Below are 19,218 nucleotides of genomic sequence, written 5' to 3' on the forward strand. Positions count from 1 at the left end.
ACATTCTCCATCCCGATTCGATTCGTTTGGTTATAGTTTCTCCTTTTTCATTTTCAATAACTGTTATACCTCCTTTCTTTGGTACTACGTGTACCGGACTAACCCATTTGCTATCAGATATAGGATATATGATACCTGCCTCTAATAACTTGGTTATTTCTTTCTTCACTACCTCACTCAGGATCGGGTTTAGTCTCCTCTGGTGTTCCCTAGAAGTTTTACAGTCTTCTTCTAGCATTATGCGGTGCATACAAATAGAAGGACTTATTCCTTTAAGGTCGGTGATGTTGTATCCTAGTGCGGTTGGATATTTTCTTAAGATATGCAGGAGTTTTTCTGTTTCGAGTTTTCCTAGGTCTGCATTAACTATCACTGGTCGTTCAAGTTCTAAGTCTAGGAATTCATATCTCAGATTTTTGGGAAGTGTTTTCAGGTCTAGGGTTGGTTTGTTAAGGCATTGTGTAGGGTCCGGTGTTATTGCTAAACATTGGTTAAGTTTGTCTTCTACAAGATAGTCAGATGATTTGTCATTTTCTAACTCTGTTTCTTTTATGCATTCATCGATGATATCCATGAAGTAACACGTGTCTTCTATTGCAGGTGCTTTCAAAAATTGGGAAAGAATGAACTCAATTTTCTCTTCTCCTACTTCGAAAGTGAGTCATCCTCATTTTACATCTATGATCGCACCGGCGGTTGCTAAGAATGGTCTTCCCAATATAATGGGTGTAACTTCATCTTCTCTTATGTCCATAATTATAAAATCGGTTGGAATGTAGAATTGACCTATGCGCACGGGAACGTTTTCAAGAATTCCTATAGGATATCTAACGGAACGATCCGCTAGTTGCACAGACATTTTAGTTGGTCTTAATTCTCCCATTTCTAGTTTCTTGCATATGGATAAAGGTATAACACTAATACCGACTCCTAAATCGCATAAGGCTTTATCTATGACAAATTTTCCTATGTGACAGGGTATAGAGAAACTACCTGGATCTTTAAGTTTAGGAGGCATATTCTGGATTATAGCGCTACATTCAGCAGTGAGTGTAACGGTTTCGCTTTCTTCAAGTTTCCTTTTATTAGAAAGAATTTCTTTTAAGAACTTAGCATATGAGGGCATATGCGTAATAGCTTCTGTAAAAGGAATTGTGACGTTTAATTGTTTCAGTAGGTCAACAAATTTTTTAAATTGGCCCGCATCTTTGGTTTTAATAAGCCTTTAAGGGTAAGGGATAGGTGGTTTATAAGGCGGTGGAGGTATATAAGGTTCTTTCTTTTCTACGGTTTCCTTATTACTCTCTTCCTTTTCCTTAGGTTTATTTTCTTCCTCAGTTGACTTTTTAGAGTTTTGGTTTTCTATCCTTGGATCAGACGGTCCTTCCACTTCCGTTCCACTTCTTAGTATGATTGCATGAGCGTGGCTTCCCGGGTTAGGTTGGGTCTGTCCAGGAAATGTACCAGTTGGGGCAGCAGTAGGCGCTTGTTGTTGAGCTACTTGTGATATTTGCGTTTCCAGCATCTTGTTATGGGTAGCCAGGGCATCTACTTTACTTGCTAGTTGTTTAATTTATTCGCCAGTGTGTACATTCTGGTTTAAGAAATCTTTATTGGTTTGCTGTTGAGAAGCTATGAAGTTCTCCATCATGATTTCCAAGTTGGATTTCCTAGGAACGTTATTGTTAGGTGTAGATGGGATCGACTTTTGATATCCAGGAGGTATAGTTGGGGCTTGATTTGGAGCTTGTCCAGGCGCGTATAAGGCATTATTACTCTTATATGAAAAATTAGGATGATTCTTCCAGTTGGAGTTATAGGTATGCGAGTAGGGATTTCCTTGAGCATAGTTTACTTGCTCTGCTTGGATTCCTGTTAGGAGCTGACAATCTGCAGGAGTGTGACCTTGGATTCCACAGACTTCGCAATTCTGAGTTATGGCAACCACGGTGGCTGGAGGTGATACATTTAAACTTTCAATTTTCTGGGCCAAAGCTTCCACTTTTGCATTAACATGATCAAGGTTACTTATCTCGTACATGCCACTTTTCGCCTGAGGTTTTTCTACCATTGTTCGTTTGCTTCCCCACTGATAGTGGTTTTGGGCCATGCTCTCGATAAGTTGATAAGCATCAGCGTAAGGTTTGTTCATAAGTGCACCACCTGCGGCGGCGTCTATTGTTAACCTCGTGTTTTACAAGAGACCATTATAGAAGGTATGAATCACTAACCAGTCCTCTAAACCATGGTGTGGACAAAGTCTCATCATGTCTTTGTATCTTTCCCATGCTTCGAAAAGAGACTCGTTATCTTTTTGTTTAAATCCATTTATCTGGGCTCTTAACATAGCTGTTTTGCTTGGCGGAAAATATCGAGCAAGAAAGACTTTCTTCAACTCGTTCCATGTGGTGACTGAGTTGGAAGGAAGAGATTGAAGCCATCTTCTAGCGCTATCTCTTAACGAGAAAGGAAAGAGACGAAGTCGAATTGCCTCTGAAGTGACACCATTAGCTTTAACAGTATCAGCGTATTGGACAAATACGGATAAATGAAGGTTTGGATCCTCGGTAGGATTTCCAGAGAATTGGTTCTGTTGCACTGCCTGCAACAATGAAGGTTTAAGTTCGAAGTTGTTTGCTTCGATTGCGGGTGGAGCAATACTCGAATGCGGCTCATCTTGCAATGGAGCGGTGTAATCTCGAAGAGCACGAGCTGGTTCTGCCATCTCGGGTATCGGTGAAGGAAGAAGATTTTTGAGATCAGGAATTTCGATTGGAGGGAGATTGTTTGCAGCACGATATTCCCGAATTCGTCGTAAGACTCGGAGATATAGTTCGATGTCGTTGATTCGTAAGTAGAACGGCTCGCCTTGTGAGCGAGTGTGTGGCATACAAATCAACGAAAGAAATAAAAATAAAAATAAGCCTTAGTCTCTACAGTGTAACAGAAGAGTTACGATATCGACTAAATAAAAGTCCCCGGCAACGGCGCCAAAAACTTGATCGGGACTTTATGAGTCGAATTTGGGGTACAAACTGCAAGTGCACAGTTCTATCGCGTAGTTTTAAAAGATATCGATCCCATAGGGACTTATGAATCGATATACCGTTTTCTAAGGTTACTTTGTAAAGCTAAGGCGTATGATACTTTGATTGTTCGGGGAAAAAGTTAAAACTAAAATAAGATCTAGATTAAATATCAATTAAGCGGATATCGGTATGTAGTTCGTCGTAATTAGGGAATCAAATCTTCGTTGGTTTCTTGGTTTTTAAAAATAAATCTTTTCAGTAAATACTATTGATTAAAAGTCTTTTCTCAAACTCTCGCTCTGTTGAATAGACTATGACTTTATATTAACGCAACTGTCACTTATTGGTTAAGTCCAAAATCACTTTTTGAAAACAACATAATCTATAGAAACTCTTTTTAAGAAAACACTAATCGTTTAAACACCCTCATCTCAAACTCTCGCTCTGTTGACTTAGATTATATAATTAAATTCAAATGCTTAACTCTCGTCCTCACATTTAACTTTTAAAAATACTTTTTGAAAAAGATTAGAATTTAATTAACTCTAAAAATTGCTTTCGCCCTGATTTAGAATTAATGCTCAATTTACTATGTCCAGTTAAAAACTCAAACTCTCGTTCTATTGAATTTAACTTCTTTATGTCTTTTACTCTCGTACAAAAACTTTGTTATTAAACCTGTAAATTGAGACCATAAAAAGAGTGACTTTATTTTTAAACGTAATTTAACCAACTTAGTTTTGATTCCTTCATTCCGCTTACTTTACATACCGATACCTAAATAAATTAGCCGGACATGTTAAACAGACCTAAACAATGCTTAAATAAATCCATCTCAGGCAACTAATATAAATAAACAATAAAGCAGGGCATATATAAATTCAAACAATAATTAAAGAACCTGAGTAATTAATAGCAGTCTTGAACACTCCACCACAGACCGGTTGGATTTGTTCTTGAATTCTTCAATCGGACAGGAAAATAAAAAGTGAAGGAATAAAAATCTAGGATCTAACGTAAGGTTAGATCTAGTAAAAGGTACACAATAATTTCCGGTGTAGAAACTATTGTGTGAAAAATTAATTAAGTGCTTAAAGGAATTGCTGGAAAGGAAAAATAACAATTGCAAATAAAAGTAAAAACTGTAAAAATAATGCTGTAAAGTATGCTTGCACGGCTGGAAGAGAAAAAGCACGAAGAGGAGAGACGGGGGAGCTGCAGGGTTTGCCAAAAGCCACTATTTATATTACTCACTTTTTGTAACGGTTTCCAAAAGATTCCCGTGTAAAAATCCTCATGTTCCAATAGTCAAGCGTAACAATACGCTTCAACGTACCTCTGTTGCGCTTCTGAAACCAAAAATATAGGAGAATGGTGTGACGTCCGTCACACCATGTGTTACGCTCGTAACACAAGTAGGCAGGGCGTGACGCTCGTCACACCATGTGTGGCGCTCGTCACAGGCGCAACGCCTGTGCTTTTGGGTTGGGCTTTGGCTTGGTGGAACTTGCTTCTTTTCATTTCTTTTTGCACCTCCTTTTCTTCCTTTTTCACTTGTGCTTCAAATAAACTACCTGAGATAAATAGAAAGTAAAATACCAAGTAGTATCGAATAAAATGAAATAAATTGAAGTGAATAATAATATAATTTAATTAAATCGAGTCCTAGATGTAGCGGTGTATTCGTCGCTATATGATTTATCGATTAAACCATAAGCAAGGTATACAATGAAATTTCGAGTCGCCACCGCACTTTTATTTATCCAAAGGACTGGCTAAAAAGCGAACAAAAGCCTAAGAAGTTTTACACGTAGAAAACTAATAAAAAGATCAGAGAGTCTGGGTAAGGGGTAAATTACGCAATGGGAAGGTGTTAGGCACCCAATGCGTCCTAGGTACTCCTAGGGAGCCCTTTTCACACTTTGTTGTTTGAAAATTATTATTTGTCATGACATAAGCATTGTGCAAACATGAGTGGGATGATGAGAAAAGAATGTACAAATTAATTATTTTTGTGTTCGAACGGATGAACCCGTTGCCTACGTACCTTCCATCAAAGGTAAGGATCAAAACGCCGTAGTTCGGCTAAAAGATTTCCAAAAATTAGTGAGTTCAATTTTAAACAATAGCACTTAAGGTTCTTCATTATCAATGGGAGAAAACTCGACCAAGACCAACATCCACCATGCGAGGATAGCTTCGACGTACTAGAGGGGTTAACCCTGTTTTCAGTACGGAAGTCTTATTGTCGACTCACTAAGGATAGGGTGAGGTTTACATCAACCACAATGAGAATTGAAACCTATGGCTAATGCATGAAAAGATTAACAGGAATGGACAAAGCCAAAACATTTGAGTGAGTGAAATTAATGGATTAGGACTATTCACAAAAGGAGTCAAAGTATGATTAAAGTCAATTCAAAATGAAGTATTTACAAAAATGAAGTTTGGAAAATCATGGACTTAAGGTCCAAGTTTCTAATTTGGAAAGAAAGTGAGAATGTTTGCACAACACTTATTTCAAGTTTTAAAACATGTGTGAAAAGTTTTAGGACACAATGGGATGAATGGATAATGGTGGAATGAATGTAAAACTTCTTAGAAGGGTCCACCTCTTGAAATCATATAGAAGATGATTCAAGTGGGTCCTTAGGAATAGGCTACAAATGAGCAATAATCTGAACATGGTAACAGATGAAAGTAAATAAAAGCGGATACTGGATGCCACTCAATGGTCTTACACCCGTCTCCTAAAACAAGTAAGGATATCAGAAGCCACTCTATGGACTTACACTAATCTCCATCAGAATAAAACAAAAACAAAACAGGGAAGTCAACTGCCAATCTATCTGGACTTATGTTAACCTCCACAGTATGATCCTAGGAATACAAATGCCACATCACAGGGACTTACAATGAATCCTCACATACAACAACAATGCTCAAACAAAGAGCAAAGAAGATATGAGTGACCAATGAGGTCTTACACTCTATCTCTTCCATGTCATAGGAACAAAAGCCAATCAATATGGACTTACAATTGTCCTCAATGGGAAAACATCAATGTCACAAGGACAAAAGAAATGATCATGCACTGATGGCAAACAAAGATGATAAATGCACAACGGCAATCAATGATAGTAAATGCACAATGGCAAATCAAGTAATCATGTATAAATGAATCAAGTAATCAATCACATAAATTCAAGTAGCACACGCTATAACCATTCAATGAGGCTCAAGCAAGAGGGTTTGACTATGAAAGTCCACTGTAAGAGGTAAGTGTCGCTCTTAACCTTGCCATTGAGGGGCTAAGGTGAAGCAGATGAAAGGATATGAGGGGTGTGCCTCATTGCTTCTATCTCAGGTCCGAGAGAGCATGTAAATATAAGAATGTGGGGGAGTTCAGAAAGATGGAACTCTTTCCCCAATTGGACTCGATAGATCTTGGGTTTGGATCTCAATGCTACAACCATGTAATGGGAGCAAGGAGAAGACTCACAGAATAGTGGGAGATAGGCTACTTATCTCTTTGATCCACCAATTGCCTCGAATGAGGACTTTTCCTGCTTGGGACAAACATAAACACACACAAGCATTGCCTCTTAAGGAGGACTTCAGACAATTTGCCCGGCCAAATAACAGGCCGGGTCTCCAGACTACATGAAGAAGAAGGTGCAATACCTCAATGCTAATTGCTTATAAGCAAAGCAATGCAAGTTCTTAAGAGAACTAAGCAACTAAGGGTACCTGAAAAAGTCAAACAGAATCAGCATCCCAACATAAACAAAACAATAACATAAGGATCAACCAGTGTACAATCAAACAATAATGTGCAACATGTGCATAGCACAAAGGTCAAGTGAACCAAGCCCTACAAAACAAACAATTGGTCAAATGATTTCAACTCAATTATGCATCAACCTCCTTAAGGCATTAGCTTTTTAACCTGAAAAGTCAAAGTCAAGCTCAAACATAAGTAACTAGACCACTAGGCCAAGCCTAGGGTCCAAAGGATGGAAAAATCCTAAAACAGCAAGCAAATCATGATCAAAACCAAGATATTTCAATTACAAGGGGATCCCAATTGGTCTCATATCCAAACTATGCCCCTATTTCAATTTATGCATCATGTAAGGCAAAGGAAGCAAATGTAAATCACATATGAGCAACCAGCAAGATCACATCACAAAAAATACCAAAACAGCATGGAAAATTCCACAAAAATTATATCCTAAACAGAAGACATTCAACAAGCTACATGTCAATTTTCATACCATTTGGATAAGTGGAACCATAGGAATTAATTCAACATGTCAAAGCATGCAAAAACACAACCAAATGAAGTCACAAAATGTACACTAACTTCAATCAAATGGTAAACAGTGATATTAAATGGGAAATGAGTAGGACCAAAGCCAAATGAAAGCTACACATGTCAGGAACTACTCCACCAAATTTCATGTTCATAGGGTTAGGGATGAGAATTTGGCAACATAGGAAAAAATGTTACACAAGCAAAGCCCTAAAAATGCTAAGCAGCAAACAAAAATTCTAATCAATTAGAAAATGGATTATTAAAATCCACAAAAATTCATGTTGAAAGTTAACATGTCAAAGGTATCTCATGCAAAAAATCAGAACTATAGGCCTAATGGAAGCATGGAAAAATAATTCATAAATTCAGCATATCAAAGTGTGACACATATTGTCACACTCAAACTAATTAAATCATATCTAATAGACCAGAGGTCCAAAAAATACAAATCATATGTCAAAAATTCCAGAAGTGAGTCAAGAATCATCATGTGAATTTTCAAATCATTTGGAGCTAGCATGACTATTTTGTGATTAAAATGGTAAAACACATCAAAATAGCACATATGATGAACATCTCTATACCAATTAATTTTTCTACCAAGCACAATTTTAATTTTCATGCCTAAAAAATAATAGATTAAAAATGGAGATTAACAAAAAAATTCTCAAATTATTTGGATGAATATTGATCATTTTATGATTTTTTGAAGTTTTAAAGATTTATTGAAATATTTATTTAGGATTTACAATGAATTAATTAATTAATTTGGACGAAATGGCAATTCTGTAATAATGCCTGCCTGCGCCAAAACGCGGCCGTTTCAATAATTGAGCTGGCGACGCGTGAATGGATGATTTCCGCGGCAAACACTAATTCGAAATGGAAAGCCAGAACCAAAGATCTGTGCGCGTTCTTCATCACTATCTTCTCCAGAAATTCCCAGCAATGGCATAAACACGATGAACATCCAAGTTTCACCAAAATTCACGATCCTATATCCGTTAGAACGGTCTAAGCACGTAGAACATGGATATCCTAATGGAATCGTCCAGAACTTCGTGTACGCAGCGAATCGATGGAAAGAAAATACGGCACATAAACTTCAAACTACGATAACTTAATTAATTCACAACGAAATCACAATCTACAAGTTCCAGATGACTCTACAATGAATATTCTACAGAATCCCTAACATAATTGAGGCAATCGCGAGTTTTGATTTCCAACCTTTCTTGAAGTGCAGTGCGGTAATCCTTGCGTATCGAGCCTTGATTTGCAGAAACAGATGCAGCAAAGCGTCGTGGAAGGTGAAAGATGAAGAGGATCCAGCTCAAAGATGCACAGAAACTCGAGAATCACCAATTGCCATTGAAGAACCACTTTACAACAGCTGCGAATTGGCCATGGTTTTGCTCCAATCTTGATCAACAGAAGCTCAACAATACCTGCAGGTTATGAATCCACAGAGAAAACGCACAAAGAATGATAAGATCTTGATGAAAAATCAAAAAAAGTGTCTTGTGAAAATTGGAGCCAAATGAGAGAATTTGAGAGTTTTTCTTTTTGATTTCTGAATTGTGATTAGTTCCTCATTTCTGTTAGAGATTAAGTATATATACCAAGCTCTTAATCCACCAATTAATCAAGATTAGTCAAAAAATGAGATTAGCAAAATTAAGCTTATGATGCATTTGGCTCTTATGCCCTTGGAATGGTTAGAAGCATTGTAGCAGCAATTTCTCACTTTGAACAAGTTGCAAATATCATTTGGAAGCTAATGGCATAGGTCTCATGTCCAAATTCCTCATACTTTGCGTTTTGGACCATTTTGCCCCTCACTTTTAATTAGTTCACTTCAAAAATGGCCTTCTGCCTTGAGCACTTTTGGAAAAATCCAATTATGCACCATGAAAGTACATGTCAAATGGAGTTTGTGCATATAAAGAACTTGCAATTTGGACAATCCATGTGGAAGTTATGGCCTCCTGATTACGGGTCTTTTTTGAAATTCACTGGACCATATCTTGACAACCATGCATGGGATTTTCAAGTTCTTGGACTTTTTGGAATTGTGAGAACAAGATCTTCAACTTTCATGTTGGACAAATTTTGATTTGAAGCTTTCTTGGACACGTAATATTTGGGAGAAAAACTTTCCATTTTTGGCAGGTGAGAATTACAGGTCATTTCCATTTTGGGAAACCTTTTGTCTGACTTCAAATCCTTCAACCTTGATCTTTGAAATGCCAAATGAGGCTCATATGGACATGAATGAGGCCTTTCAAACCACCTCACACCTTCCAATCCCTGATTAAATGTTCAGTTGACCACAGTTGACTTTTGTTGACTTTTCTTGACTGGGCCAAGTTCTGATGAATTCCAAGCCTCTTTCACATGAGATCTTGCTTCCAAATGATATCACAAGTTATATGAACTCTTTATGAATGATCATGGTGTCCAAATTCTTCAAGAATGGTCACCATCCAATGCTCAAGGCCTGATTTGACTGTTTTGACCTGGTTTGCTTCATCTGCAGGTAACATGGTTAGATGACAATATTTTTGTACTTTTGGTTAGTAAACATATGAAAAGCAATGATATACAAATGCAACACATGCTTGGTGATCAAGAACCACACTCACAAGGTAACCCACCCACTAGGAGGGAAGCTAGGGTATGCATTGATCCTTGAGGCCATGATATGATATGATATGGGCCATGAGGGATCTTAGGGCCAAAATTGGGGTCTTACAGATGCCCCTATTTAAGGTCATTCTATCCGGAGAAATGAAGTTTAGAAATCTTCATCTCGACGCGGTAGAATGGGCTTAAATAATAGTAATGAGACAAATTTTGGTCCCTAAGAGACCTCATGATGCAGATGTATGCATGCAAAAGCAAATTCTGTGGAGAATATATGATTCGCACAGAAGAAAAGACGATCCATCGGAGTAATACACTCACCAGGAACAGAGACTCTAACAAGACTCTTATTGGGACTCTTTTTTTTTAGGGGATAGTAAGAAAAAGAACGCGTGAGCAGGACACGACTTTGATTAGGGAAAACAAAACTGACACAGCGTGACCAAGGCACGACTCCGAGTGGGGATAACAGATATCGGAATGGAGAACTTGCTGGGGAAGCAAAGGACTCACACCGGGGACTAAAGAATTCCAGAGGAAGATAAATCCATAGGAAAGACATAAGTTGACTCGAATTATCCATAAAGGATACTTCGGATAAAAATCCGGACTCGGACCAGGAAAAGATTCACATAGAACCTCCCTGCCGGGAAATGCATATACTGGGGAATACGCCCATATAGCAAAGGGTAAAATCACCAAAGGAAACTCCACAAGGGAATGTCTACCAAAGAGACTCTCCTGGGAAAAGCAACAGGAAACTCCACTGAGGAAGCACCAAAGAAATGAAGATGTTACCGGTATAAGGGCAACAAACTCAGGAAGAATGAATATCTAAGACCGACATAAGGGTGAGAGATATCAATCAACCAAACATCTGAGAAAGACCTGGGAAAGGTACATAAACTCAGGAAATCTGACTCCACGAGGGACCAAAGTCATAATAGGGAGTTGAAAGGAAGGGACACCAGGGATACCGGGTTGTAGGTATGTAACAGGCGACCGACCAGGGCGTGATTTGGTGTGTGTTCCAAAACACTCATCATCCTGAAGAGAGCGAAAGCAAACTTGTTTATAGGATGAAAATTTGATTCTGTAAAGAATACAAATCTTACTCAGTTGGGGAAACAAACAAAGTGTTCGACAAAAGAGTGCACGAGATATATTATCTATAACCGTCAAAACGTAGACAATATCCTCGCATGGAAAATTATCCTGAACGGGTGGTAGGTTGTTTATAGGATAAGATCCGGAATCGTGAATTGGTTTGTATTCCAAGACACTCATCATCCTGAAGAAGGCTAGAACAGCAGACTTGTTTATAGGATGGATATTCGATTCCACAAGGAATGCGAATCTTACTCGACTGGGGATGATCAACAAAGGACCCAACCAAAGAGCGCATGAGATATATTATTCATTACCGGCAGACCGTGAATAATATACTCGAATGGAAGATTATCCTTAACCGGGTTGTAGGTTGTTTATAGGATAAAATCCGAAAACGTGAATTGGTTTGTGTTCCAAAACACTCATCACCCTGAAGAAAGCTAGAACAGCAGACTTGTTTATAGGATGGACATTCGATTCCACAAGGAATACGAATCTGACTCTACGGAGAAAACAATCAAAGATTGACTCGAGAGTGAACGAGATATAATATCCATTACCGTCAGAACGTGGATAGAATACTCACATGGAAGATTATCCTGAACCGGGTTGTAGGTTGTTTGTAGGATAAAATCCGAAAAGAAAGGCATCGGGATACCAAATTAGGTATATAATGATGACCAGTCAAAGGGCGCAACAGACATTACCAACAAGAGGGTAAATGAAAGAAGACTCGCTGGGATACATTGATGAAAATCAATGATCCGGGTAACACAATCACTGACAAAAGGTGAAAGGACCCGCTGGGGATAAAATTGCTAGCATACAGCAATTGTCCACAAAAGACTTGCTGGGGATATAAGTGCTGATCTGAGCAACTTATCCAAGCAAAGGAAAATCAACATCAAGAACTAGATGAAGATATCCACAAAGAGGGAATTGTCATCGGTTGGGATGAACAACAAAGTTAACTCTGCAAGGAGAGAACAGGGTTTATGACTACTGGTTTGTAGAAAAACCGCAAAGATAGGACTTACGACTGCTGGTTTGTAGGCAGAAGGCCAAAAGATGGTGGGGTTGACCACAAAATTAGGGTTTACATCTACCGAATACGAGGTAGAAGACCAACAACTCCGCGTGGGGATAGAATAAATCACAAATCCGCACGGGAAACCAAAATAGGGTTTATAACGAACCACAAACTGCTGGAGAGCAGGAAAATAGGATTTACGACTACCGGTATGAGGGTAGAAAACCAAAACTCTGGCTGGAGAATAAAAGGTGTATAACCACAAATTCTGCCAAGAAAGCCAGGAAAGATAGGACTTATAACTACCGGTATGGGGGTAGAGGCCCGAAACTACTCCGCTGGGGATAAAAATCACCACAGGGAAGCACAAGGAACAGACGACAAATGTCAATTCAGGAAAGATCCGAAAAGACAGACTGAATCAAGACACGTCCTAATGAGGATATAACTCAAATAGGAACCTCCATCCCAATATATGTGTTGGGAGGAAACGGAAGAAACCGTCATCCACGAGGGTATATCTCAGTGGGGAACCGCAGAAGGAAAGACAACATTTTCTGCTTATGGGGCTGACTCTATATGGAGAGATTTGTAACACCCGACCTCTGCTTGGGGGGATTTGTAAAGAGATCTATATCACCATAGCAGGGAACAACAAACAAAGGATATATGGCAAAAATGCAACATGAATATCTGAATGTTTTATGAATATGCATGAATATGCGTGATTTATGTTTGATGAATGCTGACAAAACAGACATTTCCAACACAACAGGTCCAGGAATCAAACGTCCGGTATTACACTTCCAGGGGAAAACCAACTGGAAAGCCAATTCTGTTGAAGATCTACATGCCATAAAGCAAAGATCTGCGGGTACTGCTAGGAAGCAGAAGCAGAAGAATCAGAGATATCAGGAGAATACCAATTCTGAGCAATGGATCAGCGATCGCCCCAACTAGGGCACAGAAAGTCACAACAGGCAAAGAGCCACAAAGACAAATCTGTCGGGGAACAAGAGAATCTCAAAGTCCTGCAGGGGATCCTAGCAAACTGCTATGGAAACGGATCCAACATAACTCCATTGGGGAACAACCCACTGAGGGAGCAAAGGTCACCCGGATAGAGTTTGGCTGCACAAGCAACTCTACTGGGGATATCATCAACTACTCTCTTGGGGAACAACCCACTGAGGAAGGAAAACACCAAACAAGTAGATTCTGCAACAAACCACTCTACTCGGGGCGAACACACATCTGATGGATCACATCAGCAGATTCTGCAACAAAATCCGCTCTACTGAGGATCGAAAAGTAATCAGGAAATCGATACAATCTCTGGATGACGGAGCTATCAACCGACCATACCGGGGATTGAAAGAGGTTTAACAGGCGATACCGCCACAACAACCGCTCTGCAGACAAATGCTGGAGAAAGTTGGATGAAAATACCGGGATATCAACCCAATCAACCACGGAGTAGGAAAATAAATCCTGCTCTGCTGAGGAGATCAACCATTCTGATAGAGAGAAAGTAAACAACTCCACTGACGACTTTGCCGGGGAAAAGGTAAAGTACCGGGCATCAAACCACTGACTTACCGAGTCTTCCAAAAGGAAAGCGACCGTGCTGAGAAAACAGACAAATCCGCTGGCAACTGCGCTGGGGAGAGTGACAACAACTCTGCTCGCGACTTCGATGGGGATGTCAACAACTGTTTGCTCGTAACTGTGCCGAGGAGACAAATAAAGTCTCGGGATAGCGATCCACTGGAGAAAGTGACGAGGCGCCATCAACTGCCGAATCTTCCACAAGGAAAGCATCCATGCCGGGGAAAACTGCTGCTGGAGAAAACTGAGTCTTCAACAACACTCCACTTGGGGAACAACCCCACCAACAACTCGACTTGCAATTATGCTGGCAACTCACTTGGGGAGAAATACGGGACGCGGGGATATCAACCCACTAACCACAAATTCTCTAAACAGCTGAGCAATCAAGCTGGGGAGAGACTACTGTTGGAGAACAGACTGAGCCTTCAATCCACAATTCTGCTTCGGGGAGTCAAAATCCACAGAAGCTCTGCTTAGGGAACAACCCCAACAACCAAATCTCTGCTTGGGGAACAACCCCAACAATCAAATCTGGAGAAGAAGGATACAAACCAAACCAGGAGTATGAACAAATGTCCTACCTGTTGGAAATCATGCCACCCTTGGGAGAGCACTGAGAAATCCTTTGAGTATCCTTTTATCATTTGTGAATGTTCACTTTGTTTAAAACAATAAATTTTGAAAAATTTTGTTTTTAAAACAATGATATGTTTTTTCAATTAAAACATGCAAAACATTTGTTGAATTGAAACAAATAAGAGTGCAAATAATTGGATAAAAGCTCAAATTTATTTGATGGAATGGTAGTCTGCAAATGGCAAGGCTCCATAGATCTGTACAAATTTGAAATCAGTGATATATATTGGAAGAGGGCTACATTGAACATAATGATCCTTTCTCTACCAATTTGAATCTCGATGTATTCGAAGCTTCAGTTGACGACGAATCGAGAATCTTCTGACAAACAGACAGCTGGTGACCAGAAAGTCTTGTCAGGACGCAGTTACTTGCCTGATCCCTAATTTTTGCCTAGATTGCCCCAGGGTGAGGTACTCAATCTAGCGGGATGCAAATATACTTTTTTTTTCAAGTCTCTAATTTTTGCCTGGATTACCCTTGCAGGTTCTCCACCGAGACGCTCATTTTTGCTTAAGCCGCCCTTTCGGGTTTTCAACTTAGCGAGGTATTCTGTTTTCTCATTTGCATATACTTTTTTTTTAGGCAAAGTATCTCTTAACTGCATCTGAATTCACAGGACGAGTGAAATCCTCCCCATCCATTGTTGTAAGCATCAAAGCACCGCCTGAAAAGGCTCTCTTAACAACATATGGACCCTCGTAGTTTGGAGTCCACTTGCCCCTGGAATCGGGCACGAAAGACAAAACTTTCTTGAGCACAAGGTCACCTTCTCGGAACACACGAGGCTTAACCTTCTTATCGAATGCTTTCTTCATTCTCTGCTGATATAACTGACCATGGCACATGGCAATTAAACGCTTCTCTTCAATCAAATTCAGTTGGTCATAACGACTCTGAATCCATTCAGCATCAGTTAACTAGGGACTTGAGGGTATCAGGCTTCTTTTATCCTTTTTTCTATTTGAAATTTTTTTCCTGATTTTTGCTTTTGCTTCTTTTTCACCCTCTCTTTTTTTCATTTTTTTTTTCACATTACATTTGTAATGCCCCAGTTTGACTGTTTTGCTGATTCTCATGATACAGCTGAATGAGCTCTTTTCGTGCTCGAGAAGTCGGGTAATCTCATCAGGAATCCCCTTCAACTTCATCTTCCTCTGCCTCGACTACAAGGAATTCAAATTTGGGAGATGGCGTTGGATCATTATGTTCAATGGGTTTAGAAATCCCTGCATAATGATTCTGGATAATGAAAAGCTTTTGTATTTAAACAAGCAAATCATTTATGCAGATGAAAAAGATGTTTCCTTGTTTTTCAGGTTTTTTGTGATCACTGATTTCATGCAAAAAAGCAAAAAGTGAAAACAAATGGAAAAACAAATGTTTAACAATGCATTAATTGAATGAAAACATCATTGTATATATGAGCCAAACAATGTCATCACTTCTCCTTTTGGCATGGGAGAAGGGTTTTAAACAAAGTGAGCATTATTTACTCTGATCTATGGATGACTGTAGGAACATCTACAGCGACCCAATTGTGGCAGACACCACCAGGAATAACAAAATTGCTCATATCCTCTGCATCTTCTTCAATGATAGCAGCAGCTTCCTCTTCTACAGACTGATCATCATGGATGAATCCTCCACTCGTGAACAGACCGTGCTCGTTATATGCCCCAGAACAATAGCCAATGCCAGCCTAGGATTTGTCCATCAAAAGTACTCTGTCCGGAAAATTCCTCCTTGAGTTCACAATTCTCTTGCTCAAGATGATCCATCAATCTCGAAGAATCGGCTCTGGTATAATACCGGCGAGGTGCGTCTCCAAAATAAATGAAGATCGCAGGGTCAGACCACAGGACGGGAGACCGGAACAAAACACCCGCTTATGCAAATGATGCATGAAGTGTTTATGCATATGCTTGTTTTTATATCAAAGGAACCCGAGGGTTTTATTTGCAAACTTTGAAATTTTGAGCATTTTGATCATACATGAGAATATCTCATCAGATATATCAGGTGAAAAAATTTTCCCGGTTTTTTCATGTTTTGAAAATTTTTGCAAATGAACTCCCTTTGAGTTCCTTGAAAATTTTCTTTTTTCTGATGATATGGATGCGGATGAATGCGTGAATGCATGAATGCAACAATCACACTCAAGGATCAAGCAAAGCACACCAAACAAAGGTCATGGGAAAGCTCAATGTATCCCTAATATCAATCATCCATTTTGGTGGATTTAGGTTTTTCACCTTATCGACACCCAAGTTCCATTGATATTAACGGTACATGAACCGGCTCTAACATCCTTAATATCAACCAGCCGCTTTGGTGGATTTTAGGTTTTACACCTGATCCGGGATCCATTGATATTAACGATGTTTGAACGACTCAACCACGAATCACGGGTTTGCTGAGAGTCACGAGCATGGAGTCTCGGTTAAGAACCGCCCAAAGGGAGTGTACTAGGGTTTAAACCTGCCAGACATGTTCTACCAGAGGTTCCCATAATCATCGTCCCATCTCTCGGATATTATCGGAGGAACGAATACTCGTATTCCAAAAATATTCTCGAGAGAGACTCTTATGAGTGTAGTATCGCGTAACAATCGCATCAGAACTTACATCTGAACGACCTCCGCACTACGTCCTAAAAATAGGCCAAGATGGGTTTGGTAAACTAAGGTCCTTGGCTTCTAAGGCACATGATTGAAAGAATAATGCCTAACCACAAATAACTTGTGTGACATTATTAATCCAACATGACCTCCACCAAGTGAATGGACTCGCAAGTCAACTGGCTAAGGACTACTCCACACCAGTCAACAAGACTATGCCATTCTCCTATCCTAGAGTGCACTCGAGTTCGGGTATAGAACTCATCTCACAGATCACCAAAGCAAACAACATTTGTATATCAAGCAATTCACACATTACAATCAATACAGTTATCCCAAATTGTACAAAAATATGTCAAATAACAAATAATAATATATCACACAACAATGGTGAAAAGTTGGCAATACCACCAAGGACATGTATCCCCAGCAGAGTCGCCACTTTTCTGTAGCGGTGTATTCGTCGCTATATGATTTATCGATTAAACCATAAGCAAGGTATACAATGAAATTTCGAGTCGCCACCGCACTTTTATTTATCCAAAGGACTGGCTAAAAAGCGAACAAAAGCCTAAGAAGTTTTACACGTAGAAAACTAATAAAAAGATCAGAGAGTTTGGGTAAGGGGTAAATTACGCAATGGGAAGGTGTTAGGCACCCAATGCGTCCTAGGTACTCCTAGGGAGCCCTTTTCACACTTTGTTGTTTGAAAATTATTATTTGTCATGACATAAGCATTGTGCAAACATGAGTGGGATGATGAGAAAAGAATGTACAAATTAATTATTTTTGTGTTCGAACGGATGAACCCGTTGCCTACGTACCTTCCATCAAAGGTAAGGATCAAAACGCCGTAGTTCGGCTAAAAGATTTCCAAAAATTAGTGAGTTCAATTTTAAACAATAGCACTTAAGGTTCTTCATTATCAATGGGAGAAAACTCGACCAAGACCAACATCCACCATGCGAGGATAGCTTCGACGTACTAGAGGGGTTAACCCTGTTTTCAGTACGGAAGTCTTATTGTCGACTCACTAAGGATAGGGTGAGGTTTACATCAACCACAATGAGAATTGAAACCTATGGCTAATGCATGAAAAGATTAACAGGAATGGACAAAGCCAAAACATTTGAGTGAGTGAAATTAATGGATTAGGACTATTCACAAAAGGAGTCAAAGTATGATTAAAGTCAATTCAAAATGAAGTATTTACAAAAATGAAATTTGGAAAATCATGGACTTAAGGTCCAAGTTTCTAATTTGGAAAGAAAGTGAGAATGTTTGCACAACACTTATTTCAAGTTTTAAAACATGTGTGAAAAGTTTTAGGACACAATGGGATGAATGGATAATGGTGGAATGAATGTAAAACTTCTTAGAAGGGTCCACCTCTTGAAATCATATAGAAGATGATTCAAGTGGGTCCTTAGGAATAGGCTACAAATGAGCAATAATCTGAACATGGTAACAGATGAAAGTAAATAAAAGCGGATACTGGATGCCACTCAATGGTCTTATACCCGTCTCCTAAAACAAGTAAGGATATCAGAAGCCACTCTATGGACTTACACTAATCTCCATCAGAATAAAACAAAAACAAAACAGGGAAGTCAACTGCCAATCTATCTGGACTTATGTTAACCTCCACAGTATGATCCTAGGAATACAAATGCCACATCACAGGGACTTACAATGAATCCTCACATACAACAACAATGCTCAAACAAAGAGCAAAGAAGATATGAGTGACCAATGAGGTCTTACACTCTATCTCTTCCATGTCATAGGAACAAAAGCCAATCAATATGGACTTACAATTGTCCTCAATGGGAAAACATCAATGTCACAAGGACAAAAGAAATGATCATGCACTGATGGCAAACAAAGATGATAAATGCACAACGGCAATCAATGATAGTAAATGCACAATGGCAAATCAAGTAATCATGTATAAATGAATCAAGTAATCAATCACATAAATTCAAGTAGCACACGCTATAACCATTCAATGAGGCTCAAGCAAGAGGGTTTGACTATGAAAGTCCACTGTAAGAGGTAAGTGTCGCTCTTAACCTTGCCATTGAGGGGCTAAGGTGAAGCAGATGAAAGGATATGAGGGGTGTGCCTCATTGCTTCTATCTCAGGTCCGAGAGAGCATGTAAATATAAGAATGTGGGGGAGTTCAGAAAGATGGAACTCTTTCCCCAATTGGACTCG

The 19,218-nt window shown here is 39.2% G+C and overlaps 1 non-coding gene across 1 annotated transcript; it reads left to right on the plus strand.

The window, feature by feature from the left end:
* The first annotated feature begins 2,240 nt into the window (after positions 1 to 2,240).
* LOC127098726 (small nucleolar RNA R71) lies at positions 2,241 to 2,347 on the plus strand. The gene has a single exon (XR_007793427.1). It is a non-coding gene; the product is annotated as a small nucleolar RNA R71 (small nucleolar RNA).
* Positions 2,348 to 19,218: the final 16,871 nt, after the last annotated feature.

Source organism: Lathyrus oleraceus, chromosome 6 (assembly GCF_024323335.1).
Source record: "Lathyrus oleraceus cultivar Zhongwan6 chromosome 6, CAAS_Psat_ZW6_1.0, whole genome shotgun sequence".
Classification (NCBI taxonomy): Eukaryota; Viridiplantae; Streptophyta; class Magnoliopsida; order Fabales; family Fabaceae; genus Lathyrus; species Lathyrus oleraceus.